This window comes from Eumetopias jubatus, unplaced genomic scaffold (genome assembly GCF_037043125.1).
Source record: "Eumetopias jubatus isolate StellerSeaLion01/CBP00866 unplaced genomic scaffold, mEumJub1_p1.0 scaffold_15, whole genome shotgun sequence".
NCBI lineage: Eukaryota > Metazoa > Chordata > Mammalia > Carnivora > Otariidae > Eumetopias > Eumetopias jubatus.
The window spans coordinates 14,380,224-14,393,873 of NW_028274821.1; the positions used below are offsets into that span (position 1 = coordinate 14,380,224).

Here is a 13,650-nt window from a genome sequence, read left to right on the forward strand (position 1 = left end):
TTTACACAAAAATATTATGAAATCCTAATAAGAAAAATAGCAAAAACCTCTAGAAAACAGGCAAAATTCACACAAGGACAATATAAAGTATGCATGATACTTGGATAATTATAAAACTTTCATCCAGAGTTTTCTTATAATGAATTTTTAAGTAGCATATGCTAGAATACCTGCCAAAATGAGTATTAGGGTATCATATTGCAGTTCATGGGAATTATTTAGAAAAGTATACTACCTAATATCAAACTAAACAAGATTCAGAATTGTTGGTTGTGTAAGAACTATCTCATGGAAAAATCAGGGCTAGCCTCAAAAATTGGTCCTCATTAAGTACCTTTTTGTAGATTGATCTCAAGTAAATGGCCCACAGAATAAAGCCCCCTTACTTATAAGCTTGCTTGTTATAAAAAGCTTGTTATTTTATTTTTATTTTTAAAATTTTTTTTTAAGATTTTACTTATTTATTTGACAGAGGGACACAGAGAGAGAGGGAACACAAGCAGGGGGAGTGGCAGAGGGAGAAGCAGGCTCCCCGTGGAGCAGAGAGCCTGATGCGGGGCTCGATCCCAGGACCCTGGGATCACGACCTGAGCCGAAGGCAGATGCTCAACGACTGAGCCACCCAGGCGCCCCAAAAGCTTGTTGTTTTATTACTGTGTTTTATTCCATTGTCTTTACTTACCACGATTCATTTCTCCTCTCTAATGTTGAGGGACATTTGAGTTATTTAAAAATTTTCCTACTACAAAGAATACTGCTGTGAGCATTGTTACATGTGTTTCTTGGTGCGCGTCTTGTTTGTTGGTGCATATTTCTGTTAGATATATATCTAGTAGTGATACAGGCCATCCAGCTCTATGTATGTGCATCTTCAGGATTACTGTATAATGCCAAGCTGTCTTTCCAGAAGAATTGTTATCTCCTTTCCCTACTGCAGCATATTAAGAGTTCCAGTGCTCTGTATCCTTTCTAACACTTGATCTTTAAATTTCTTTCAGTTTGATAAGTGTGTAATGTATGTCTTTGTCTTATTAATTTTGTAATTTATATGTATATGTATGCATATATATACATATACACACACACATCTATGGATGGACACTTAGATTGCTTCCATATCTTGGCTATTGTAAGTAATGCTGCAATAAACATAGGGCTGCATATATCTTTTCAAATTAGTGTTTTTATTTTCTTTGGGTAAATACCCAGTGGTGGAATTACTGTATCATATAGTATTTCTATTTTTTAAGTTTTTGAAGTACCTCCATACTGTTTCCCACAGTGGTTGCCCCAACTGACATTCCCATGAACAGTGACAAGGGCTCCCTTTTCTCCACATCCTCACCAGTACTTGCTGTTTCTTGTCATTTTGAGAGTAGCCATTCTGACAATGTGTGAGATGATTTCTCATTGTGGTTTTGATTTGCATTTCTCTGATGATTAGTGATGTCCAGCATCTTTTCATGTGTCTCTTGGCCATCTGTATGTCGGCTTTGGAAAACTGTCTCTTCAAACCTTCTACCCCTTTTTAATCAGATTTTTTGTTTAAAAATATAAAATCAAAACATTGAGGAAAATGGACACATAAATGGAGAAAGATAAAATAAATGGAGAGAGGTACCATGTTCTTGCTGGGGAAGTCTCAGTATTTTAGTTTACAATCTTACAGAAAGTTTCCCAAAAATTTGGCTTACCTTTTGCATATAAACTTATTTCCTGGACAAGGTAACTTTTGTGGTTCAAGAGCCAACTAAATCATTAGTCCTAGCATAAGTTCTTTCCCATCTGAATGAATCATAACTCTGCAGATTACCTTCTCAGGAGAGAAATTTAACAAAGAGCATCACCTAGTGACATATCCTAATATCTGTATTTCTGTCTTTAGTGCTAAGAAAGGTTTTGTTTTGTTTTCTTAAGCAGACATAAATTTAATTGTTTATATTTAGTTTATTTTTTTTTTAGGAATTGTTTTGTCTAATCTAAAAATTTCTTTTCATTGGAACTCAACATGGATCTAAATCCTGCCATGTCACTTACGAGCTGTATGTCTTGGTACAAATCAATCTTTGTGTGCCTTGGTTTCCATGAGGTTGTTAGAAGGATTAAATGCATTAATATGTGAAATGCTTAGAACCCATAAGAATACTATACAATTGATATTACTATCACTATTTGATTATATATTAATTGGTAATGAATTAAAGTTAATTAGTAATGAGGACAGAAATTTGGTTGTTTGCCTACATTGTGCAAGTTATATATGTAAATATATATGTAAATTCCATATATGTATTTAGGAAATGTAGAAGGTATATATATATGGAATTCTGTAGCTTGCAGATCGATGCTATCTGGTGCCAGAGTCTTTTTTTTTTTTTAAGATTTTATTTGACAGAGAGAGACACAGCAAGAGAAGGAACACAAGCAGGGGGAGTGGAAGAGGGAGAAGTAGGCTTCCTGCTGGGCAGGGAGCCCGATGCGGGGCTTAATCCCAGGACCCTGGGATCATGACCTGAACTGAAGGCAGACGCTTAATGACTGAGCCACCCAAGCGCCCCCCAGAGTCTGTTTTATAACTAATGTACTATAGTACTACTCTAGCACACATCAAAAGCAGTTCCAAAGGTAAATAGAGAAAACTGTATTAGACGGAGTGTCCTCCATGGCCTGAACTTATTTGGTGACTACAAAGGCTTGGAATAATAATGACAACAATATAATAATAGCATTCATTCAACAAATAATCATCGAGCACCTTACGTGTGCAAGGGCACTGTACGAGATACGTGGGGTACAACAATGAACAAAACAAAGATCCTTATCCTTTCAGAGATAACTTTTTAGTGGTTGGAGACAGACAATAAGCATTGAACATAAGAAGTAAATTATATTCGAAGGTGAAAGTGCTATAGGAAAAAATAAGGAATGGTTGGGTGATTGGGAGTCTAAGGGCTTGGATAGCATAGGGATGAGTGTGTACAAGTGGGTAGGAAGTGGGCTATGATTTTTTAAATGAGGTGCCCAGAGAGACATGTTGGGGAAGAATGTTCCAGGCAGAGGAACCATTGTAAGATTTTGCCACGTATGTTCAAGGAACAGCAAGGAAGGAAAGGAATGATTAAATTGGAGAGTCATAGACATCAGGGAGGTAATGGATGGCCAGATCATGTGAAACCTGCTTTTAAGAGGTTTCTTCTTTATCTTTGGTTTTCAGCCATTTGACTGTGATATTCTTGTTTGTGACTTAAGGTTTTCTGAATTCTTCAGATCTGTTGGTCACTGTCCTTAAACAAGACTTGGAGAATTGCTGGCCGTTGTTTCTTTAACAGCTGTTTTTCTCTCTTTTCTCCTCTCCTTCTAGCACTTCACGCATACCTTTAGATTTTTTTGACTGTGTCCCTTGTCTTTCTTATGCTCTGCTTTCTTTTTTCCATTTGTTTTTTCCTTTATGTGCTTCAGGTTGTGTGTATTTTTTGATTTTTAAAAAATTTTTACATTTTATTTTAGTTTTTTTAGAGGCAGGGAGGAGCAGGGCTTAATCTCACAACCCTGAGATCATGACCTCAGCCAAAATCAAGAGTTGGATGCTTAACTGACTGAGCCACCCAGGCGCCTCTCTCACTTTTTTTAAAAGTAAGCTCTATCCCACTGTGGGGCTTGAATTTACGACCCCAAGATCAAGAGTGACATACTCTACTGACTGAGCCAGTCAGGTGTCCCCAGTTTGTGTGTTTTCTATGTTGGCCTTTCTTTGCGTTCAATAATTATGTCTTCTAGATAAATAGGATTAAGGTGTTGAGTGTGCTTTTAAACCCAGCTAATAAATTGCTAATTTCAGATGCTGGGTTTTGCAGTTCTCAAATGTCCATTTGATTCTTTTTTTATTGATTATAACTGTTGAAATATTCCATATTGCCTATCTTGTGCATCTTTTTCTCTTTTTTCTTTGACATATTCATCACATTTATTTTGAAGTCCTTTTTCACTTTTGTTTGCTTTTTTTGATTATTTTATCTTAATTATTGGACACTTTCTCCTGTTTTGCACATCTAATAATTTTTATTACATGCTAGAAATTGTGGATGATACATTATAGAGAGTTCCTCTAAAAAGCAAATTACTGCAGATCAACTTGATCGTATCAGAACTTGGGTTTAGGCCTTGCTGGGGTGGTCTGTTACAGTTTCACATTTATTTCTGGAGTTCCTTATTCCTGTGTTTTACTTCTCTAGTATTGTCTTTATTCCTGGGCATGTATTTCCTGGGGTCTTAACATGGATAAGGCCAGACTCCAGCACTGCGTGACCTCTGACATCTCTGGTTGGCTCTAAGCCTCTCAGCAGCTGTTCTCTGCTAGGACTCCTTGAGTTGTGCCCTGGGCTTGTGTGGCTTTGGAGAGTAAGGAATGACCAGAGAAGCAGAAAGAGAACCAAAAACGGGTATCTTGGAAGGCAAGGGGCATGTGGATTAAGTGCTGAATGTGTCCTGATTCTGTTCAGAACTTACGCCCTTTCCATGATAAGCTCATCGAATGTTCATCATGACTCTGTGTAGTGAAGATGATCATTATCCAGGTTAACAGATGAGAAATAAAGCTAAGTAATTTGGCATACAACAGAAAAGTATTAAGTCTAGGTTTTGAACCTATACAATCATCTGATCCCAGAACCAGTTCTGCATATTAGGGTTAGTATGCATGAGAATAGCATGTGTGTTCTGACAGGATAACTCCAGTGTTTTTCATACTATTATCCTACCAGGACTCTGCTGACAGTCCTCTATCATGCTTTCATCTTCCGTTGTTTCAGACAGTTCAGAGCTTTTTTTCTGAAGAACCGTTGGGTCTCAGGCATCATTGGAGAGTGCTCATTGCTGATGCCTTTGAATTCAAGTCACTTTTTTATATCCCTTCCATGACTGTTGATTTCCACATTTGAGTCATAATACCTGTAATCTTTCTAAGCAGGTGATGTCGCTTTACTGTGAGGCCTACTTGCATAATGGAAAGAATATAGGTGTTTGCAAGCAGTTCTGAATATATCCAGTAGGTTGTACTGGGAAGGTACGTTGCAGTGATTATCTTTTAATACAGTAATAATTTTTAAGAGAAGAAAAAGAAAGTTGTGTTATATGTACTTTGTACGAATTTGATCTCACGTAAGATCAACAGCAATGTTCTGAGTAACTGTTGTTCAGTTTTCAGGTGACTAAACTAAGCTCAGAGGTTAAGTAACTTGCCACAGTCAGAAAGATAATAAGTAAAAAACCTGGGGCACCTGGTAGCTTAGTCAGTTAAGTGTCTGCCTTTGGCTCATGTCATGATCCCAGGGTCCTGAGATCGAGCCCCACGTCAGGCTCCCTACTCAGCGGGGAGTCTGCTTTTCCCTCTCCCACTGCCACCCACCTGCTTGTGCTCTCTCTCTCTCTTTGTCAAATAAATAAATTAATAAATAATCCTAAAAAAAAGTAATAAACCTAAGATTCAAACCAAGTCTGTATGGCTCAAAAGCCTATATTATTTCAATCACATTCATGCAAAATTACTCCTATTCCATGTTCCTACACATTTTTCCCCCTTAAGTGAAGTTTGTAACAACGTTAACTTGAACACACCTCTATCCCTTCCTATCTCCCTCTGTCTGGGTCTTTTCCTTCCCTTGTAACATTAGTTGTGTACTGAATGATTGCCCTGTTCTAAAGCTACATTTCTTTTTATTATAGAAAGTTTATAGATATCCTCCATATAACTTGTGGGATAGAATTTTGTCACTCATGATGTTCTGATTTGTGTGTAATATTGAATGTTGCAAGACCATTTCCCGCAGTTTTTACTGGCAACCCTTATGGAGTCATGGGAGTACGCTGAGATTACATACTCAGCTCTGTATTAATGAGTCCCACAATTCCGTCAATAATTATACAGATGGAAATAATTATGCATTCTCAAATCTCTTACATAAGACTTTTTAAGGAATTAAAGTACCAGGCTTTCAAGAGATATTACTATATAAAATTACACATGAAGTTGCACCTTTTATTTCTATATAATCTTAAAAATGAAAAATTTTTATAATCTTAAAAATGGTTCCTTTCAAAGGAAGAATGTGCTTTATCATAAAATGTGCAGTTGGTACTTGTACTAATATGGAAGATTTAAGGGACACCTGGGTGGCTCAGTCGGTTAAGTGTCTGACTCTTGTTTTTTAGCTCAGGTCATGATCTCAGGGTTGTGACATTGAGCCCTGTGTTAGGCTCTGTGCTCAGTAGGGAGCCTGCTTGAGATTCTCTCTCTTCCTCTCCCTCTACCCCTCCCCCCCACCTTGTGCGGGCATGCTCTCACTCTCTCTAAAAAAAAAGAGGAAGATTTAAAAATATATATTGGTTATAAAAATACAAATACTAACTAAGTGTTCAGAAGTTGACTAAGTGATAAAATATTTTACCAAAATTTGACTTAGAATTTTCTGTAACCTCTAGAAATATTAATTTGAAGTATATAAATTAAATTTTATTATTAAATATTTAAATGTATATTATTAAATACTACTTAACATTTTTCATTTTTTTTAAGTTTTTTTTTTTTTTTTTTTTTTTTTTAGTTTTAAGTAATCTCTAAACCCAATGTGGGGCTTGAACTTACAACCCCGAGATCAAGAGTCACATGTTCTACTGACTAAGTCAGCCAGGCACCCCAAGTTTTTTCATTGTTTTAAAGCAAATCAAATGTCTGTCATATACAGAAATTAGAGCGATACAGAGATTAGGATGACCCCTGCACAAGGATGACACGCAAATTTGTGAAGTGTTCCATATTAAAAAAAAAAGTCTTTGAACTCAACATTCGCATTAAGTTGCAAGTAACATTTTAAAAGGTATATACATTGTCCATTGATGAATTTCACAGATATGATGAGCAAAAGAATCCAAACACAATGAGATTACATGTTTTATGATTCTGTTTATATCTAAGTTCAAAAATGGTCAAAACTAATTTATTGTGATAGACATCAGGATAGTGGTTACTTTTGGGGGTGTGATACTGACAAGGAAGGAGCATGAGAGAACCTTCTGGAATGCAAGAGTCACCGGATCTTGATCTAGGTGATGGTTACACTAGGGTATAGAGATATAAAATTCAGGGCCTCCTGGGTGGCTCAGTTAAGTGTCTGACTCTGGCCCAGGTCATGATCTCAGGGTCCAGGGTTAGAGCTCCGCATCGGGCTCCCTGCTCAGTGGGGAGCCTGCTTCTCCCTCTGCCTCTGCCCCTCCTCCTGCTCGTGCTCCCTCTCTCAAATAAGTAAATAAAATCTTAAAAAAGAAAAATATAAAATTGAACACTTAGGATTTGCTTAGTTTTTTGTATGTAAATGTTACCTGAATTTGAAAATAATTATAACTCTAAATTAAAAGCACTTAACAGTATACTACTGTCAAAACCATGCCTTGAAATAAAGCAACATAAATCTTTACTTCAGGAGAGTAGGAGGTAGAGTGACTTGGAGGCAAAAGGATATTTAAATCCTAACCCTGCCTCCTTACTCATTGTGTGACCCTGGACCAGTTTCTTTACTTTTGCGAGGTTACCTTGTGTGTACCTTACCTATTTGTAAAATGAGGATGGTGACTTCTATAGTATAAGATTTCTGGAAGTATTAAATATAGTATCTGTGAAGCTCCTGGCTGTAGTAGGTGCTCCATTCATGATGTTTATAGATATTAAGTTATAAATTTGGTTTTGAGATTTTCTTTCAAATTATCCTAAGAGGCTCTGTTGGGGTGAGAAGTAGGTAAACTGAAAATTCTTGGGTTAAGAAAAAGAAAAAAAAAGCAAATTCTATTAACATTGAATTCTATTAGATATAGATTTCTATTAAATATAGAATTCTATTAGATTCTATTCTATTAGAATAGATATAGAATTCTATTAACATTGAAAGAGGAGAAGCAGACCCCTCCAAAGAAAGCATTTGTACAAGAAATGTCAGAGTGCTAGGGATAGCCCTTCAGTGACAACATACACAAATGAGAGTGCAATAAACAACCTTTAGAAACAATATTTCTGACAATAACAACTTTACAAACTGCCTTTCATTCCTTTGTTAAAACTGAGTAATGGCACAATGCTAACTGTAATTAATACCACACACAGAGAAACTCAGAAACTTCAATAAATCCAGTGATCAAAAAAATTTCTATTTTAAAATTACATAATGAATTAAGAAGAGAAAGTTAATTAGAAAAGCATATTCCATGACACTGAACTTTTATTTAAATTATAAATGTGCATGTTTACATTACAAATACAAGTTTTTGTGTAATTGACTATGACCTTATTTATTCCACTTTTTATTTTTATTTTAATCTAGTCACAAATTTATTTGTGGAACATATTTTCTTTAATCTGTAAAAGAGTTTTTTCTTTGAAAAGTCATGGTAACATGGGGAACAATGACCTAAATGACCAATATAGGAAATGAATTGGCCCTAAGGAAATTGCCAGGACCAGGTGAGGTTAGGAAAGATGGTCTCCTAAAGGACGAAAGTGACATCCGTTAGCAGAGGATATTACAGCATGTCCGCAAAGTCAGGAAACACAAGATAAACTGACCTTTACACCGTGTTATTTACACTTTCACATAGTATACTCGGTCTGTGTTCTGGTGAAGCACTCTAAAGCAAGAGATCCAATTGTTATTCTGGAAAAAAATATAATTAACATACCACAGAGTGTCCAGAACATCTGGTAACACAGGAAGAATAGTGTATTTGTTATGCGTCACCCAAAAGCATACTGAACATACTATTTGGAAACACAACTGAACAGTTATACACTGTTTAAAAAGAAGTTTCTCCTATGTTTCTTGCCTTTGCAACGCTTGGGGCTGCCAGCTGAACAAGGCAGGTGCACTGCCAGTGGACAGTGACAACAACAAGACTTATGGAAACAAACAAGTGTTTCTTATAAATAACTTGGAAATGCTTCTGGAATCCATTTCTTAGCAATGAAAACAGCATGTTTCAGATCCTCTTAAGTGATTTGATTTATACATGGGAAGTCCTCAATCGGCAGTTCCAGAAATACTTAATACTGCTCTGCCCCTGTTGGTAAAGTTCTGAGGATGTCCTACAGAAAATGAAAATCCCAGAGGAAAGAAGCTCCGTGGGGGGGTGGGAGGTGGTGTGTGTGTGCTGTCTCTGCATGGTCACGATCATTTAATACGGGGGTTTGCATTGTAGAACTGTTGGAACACATTGGTTACAACTGAAATGGCCCCTGGGAGATAGACTGGAGACAAAACAGCAATCCACAAAACAGCTCCCTTATTGGTTTGGACAGGCATCCAACCAGTCAACTTTTCTGTATTTTTCCAGTCATACGACCTTCCTCTTCTCCTGTGAGCCACTTGTCATGTGCATTTTGCCTACACATGGGACAAGCCTGTAGTCCAGAAGTTCATCGTGTTCTTCCCAGCTGTAAATCGACTACAGAGAGGACTACACACACCATGGAATTGAACTTGAAGTAGTATTTTTGCTCTTTTTGTTCAATGCTGCATTGGGGGGCAAAAAGATTTTGAGGGAGTTTCAACTCTCGGGCTGCTGACCCCACCATTATGCATGAAGCCCATGAATCCACAGGTGCACTTAGCACTGTCAGTAGACTGAATAACAACATGTCTTCCATATCTATCTACTTTTTTTTTAATAAAGATTTTATTTATTTGACAGAGACACAGTGAGAGAGGGAACACAAGCAGGGGGAGAGGGAGAGGGTGAGGGAGAAGCAGGCTTCCCGTGGAGCAGGGAGCCCGATGCGGGGCTCGATCCCAGGACCCTGGGATCATGACCTGAGCCGAAGGCAGATGCTCAACGACTGAGCCACCCAGGCGCCCCATCTATCTACTATTTTTATATGTAGTGAATGTGATTAGTTAATGCAAATTCACAGTATTCTTTAAAGTATGTATTTCCTTGATTTATACCAAAGGTTCAATTAGAATATATAAGGCTGTCACTGTTTTTGGCTGTTAAAAAGGAATTCTTGGCCTGGGAGTGGTTGGGAACCACTGATAAAACGATCAGCCTCATTGTACTGTAAATTCTGTAAAATTCTATGAAAGTTTTTTCTACAACGTAGTGATAATTTTGTCTCTGTACTTTTTAAAAGCTTTTTTGAGATGTAATTTACATACCATAAAATTCACCCATTTTAAGTGTAAGATTTATGATTTGGTAAATTTACAGCATTGTGCAATTATCACCACAATCCAGTTTTAGTACATTGCCATCACCTCAAAAAGATCTCTCATGGCCAGTTTTAGTCATTCCCCAATCCCGCCCCAGCTTCAGGCAACTAATCTTTCTGTGTCTATAAAGTTGCCTGTTATGAACCTTCCACAGAAGTGAAATCATAAAATAGGTAGTCGTTAAGTCTGGCTTCTTTCATTTAACATAACATTTTTGACATATATCCATCTTGTAACATGTATCAGGAGTTCATCATTCTCTCTCTCTTTTTTTTTTTTTGCTCAATAGCACCCCATTGTATGGACATATGAATTTTGTTTACTCATTCAATTCTACTTTATAGCTATTATGAATAATTGTGTTGTGAACACTCGTGTGTATTCACGTGAACAAACGTTTTCATTTTTCTTGGGTATACACATACCTGGGAAAGAGCTTTCTGGATCATATGATAAATTTATATTTAGTTTTTGAGAAACTACCTGGGTTACATTAGAATCACCTGTGATGTGTATTTAAAATACTGATTTTCTAGCCCCTTAGACAAAGCTCTCCTGCCATGTTGAGATAGTTCATGGAGCCAGGAAGGTGGCCCCAAATGGCTCAGCAGGCCAACGTCCAAGCTTTGGGTGCATTGTGTCATTGTAGCGTGTTTAGCACATCTGGGAGGATGGGCTCACCCTCCTCGACAGCCTGGTGCAACAGATCCTTAGGCACAGAGCTGTCTAAACCTCAGGTGTGGTGGGGACGAGCCAGCCATATTTGGAAACATTCTTTAGTAAGGGGCGAATATGGGTGAGATTTAGTAGCCATAGGGAAGTATAGTAAGACGGATTAATCTTGTGGTCTGAGAGAGGTGTGGGAGAGACAAACTATTGGCCAAGAGGTCTCCTGACTCCTGACCAGGTGACTTATGACCACATGGCCCATCTGGGTTGAAGCAGCTCGGCCTTTAGAGGGCAGCTGAAGGAGGGAGGAGTGAGAGGACAAATGCATTGTTTCCTGAGCAGAGGTCAGAGTTCAAGCTGACTCTGTTTCCCATCCCTGCTGGCTTCTCAAGTCCTGGTTCTGTAGTATGTGATCTGCTCACTTCCTGGGAATGCCTAAGTTCTTGCAAATAGGTTTATGGAAAAGAGTTACTCTCACCCACCCCTTAAACATCTTGTTTTGTTTTTGGTGGGAGGGAAGTAGCCTGTCTTTTCATGAACTTCAGATGATGTAACATTCAGAGATACCCCGTGATACCTCTATCAGATGAGATGAAGAGTGACTGTGAGGCTCCATTCTAATTATAACTTTGTCCCTAACTGGCTCTACAACTCCAGCAAATTACTTCACATGCCCAGGCTGACGTTTCTTCTTGTGCGAAATAACAGTGTTGGTCTAGATTATTGGTTCTCATCATGTGGTCCCAGGACCGGTGGCATCAGCATCACCTGGGAACTTGTTAGAGATGCAAATTTTGGGGCACCACCCAGATACACTAAAATACACTCGGGGTGGGGTCCAGCAATCTGTGTTTGAACAAGCCCTCCAGGGGATTATGATGTTCAGCAAAAACTGTTCTAGATTGGTAGTTCTCAGCCCTGGCTGCACATTAAAATCGCCAAGACAGCTTTTATAACTTACCAGTCGTGGGCTCTCACCTTCAAAGATTCTGATTTAAATGATTTCTAGTGGGGCCCAGACGTTGTTATGTGGTTTTAATGGACATCTAGATGCTATCCGAGGTCTATTACAACTAAAAGTCACTTTGCAAATCTAAACGCACACATCCAGACCTATAGCCTTCTTAGGCCACTAGGTGTTGCTATCATAGAGAAAGAAAGGCATTTTCCAAAACTGCCACTGGATATGCATAGAGGAGGAAAGTGTATCTCTTAATTTCTGTTAAGAGGTTATTCTGTGATTTATATCTGAGTACAATTAGTTCAGTATTTTTTTGCAGTTTGTTCAGTCTTATTCAAAGGAATGAAATGCCCATCAGTGATAGAATGAATAAATACACTGTGGTGTATACATACAATAGAATATTCCTCAGCAGTGAAAGTAAATAATCTAGTGATACACACAGTGATACTGCCGAATCTCACAGTGGTGAGCAAAAAATAAACTGGACACAAAATAGAAATACTGTATGATCCCCTTTAAATGAAAAAAAAAAAGGCAAAATTAATCTGTGTTGATGGAGGTCAGAATAGTGGATACCCTTGGAGGTAGGACTAAAAGTGAACAGAAGGGAACCTTTTAGAGTGCTGGAAATGTTCTACTTTTTGATCTGGTGAGAGTTATGTGCATATACGCACATATATGTATATTGAGCTATACTCTTAAGATTGCACTTTATGTATGTTATTCCTCAATAATAAAGACTTACAAAAATTGAAATGTAATCTTCAAGGGGAATAATTGTCATACTAGCCCAGTATCACTCAGTAATCTATTATTTTATTTTGCCACCTGTGTTCATGAGAGGCGAACATAGCACTTTGATTTCACGTTGATAACTAAGTTAACGTGTGTATATCAATCTATATGGCCCCAGGGTGAGAAGGTAATGACATGCTCTCTATATTTAAACGCTTCTTTGTTTTGACTCTTTGTATGTGTCCAGGCACACGTTCTTCAGCAATACACTTGGGTGATTGATTTTCTTATGGCAACCCTCTGCTGTCTCTTCCTTACTCTTCAAATTCTATAATAAAATTGCTTCTTCTTTATTATCTGCAGAAAAAGCCCTCTACACCTCTCCTGTCACTGATAGGAGGTCAAATCCTTCCTAACAAATCAAAGTGAGATAAAAAGAATCAGTCTGTAGCAGAGAAAAACAAATCCTTGCAAACTGTACTAAGCCATTGACGGTCAAAACAAGGCATATTGGGAGGGCATTCAGGAAAGAAAAATGTGTTGGGGAAATGAAAATCAGAGTCACTTAGCAGAATGCACAGAAACCCATTGGAAAGGAAGCTTTAGCATAATAGATGGGAAATTACCATCTGTTACTCAGCTATTACTTTAAAGCCACAAGCTGGGTGATCTGATTTCATCTAATCAAAAGCAGGGCCTGGGCTGCCTGACGCCTACCTATGAAATCATTCAAAGAGAGCTGAAATCTTTATTCAGCTGGGAGTATATTAAATGCTGTCAGAGTTTCACCTGATCCAGTCATTTTGTAATGCTGTGCTCTGTTCCCCTGTGTACCAATCACTCTGGAATTGGGTACGATACATAAGGGCAGATTTTTGCGTAACATAATTTTTTTTTAATCATGCTTTGTAACTTGGTTTATGGATGTGTTATGGCATGGCTATGAACGTTGAGGTACTTTCATTCATTCAGTCATGCCAAACTGTCCCAGGTGCTATGGGAGAATCCATGGAAGGATAAGGCAGTCTCTGCCCC

General features: G+C 37.9%; 1 pseudogene; it reads left to right on the plus strand.

Moving 5' to 3' along the window:
• The first annotated feature begins 6,723 nt into the window (after nt 1-6,723).
• On the plus strand, nt 6,724-6,817 carry LOC114197911 (U6 spliceosomal RNA; annotated as a pseudogene).
• Nucleotides 6,818-13,650: the final 6,833 nt, after the last annotated feature.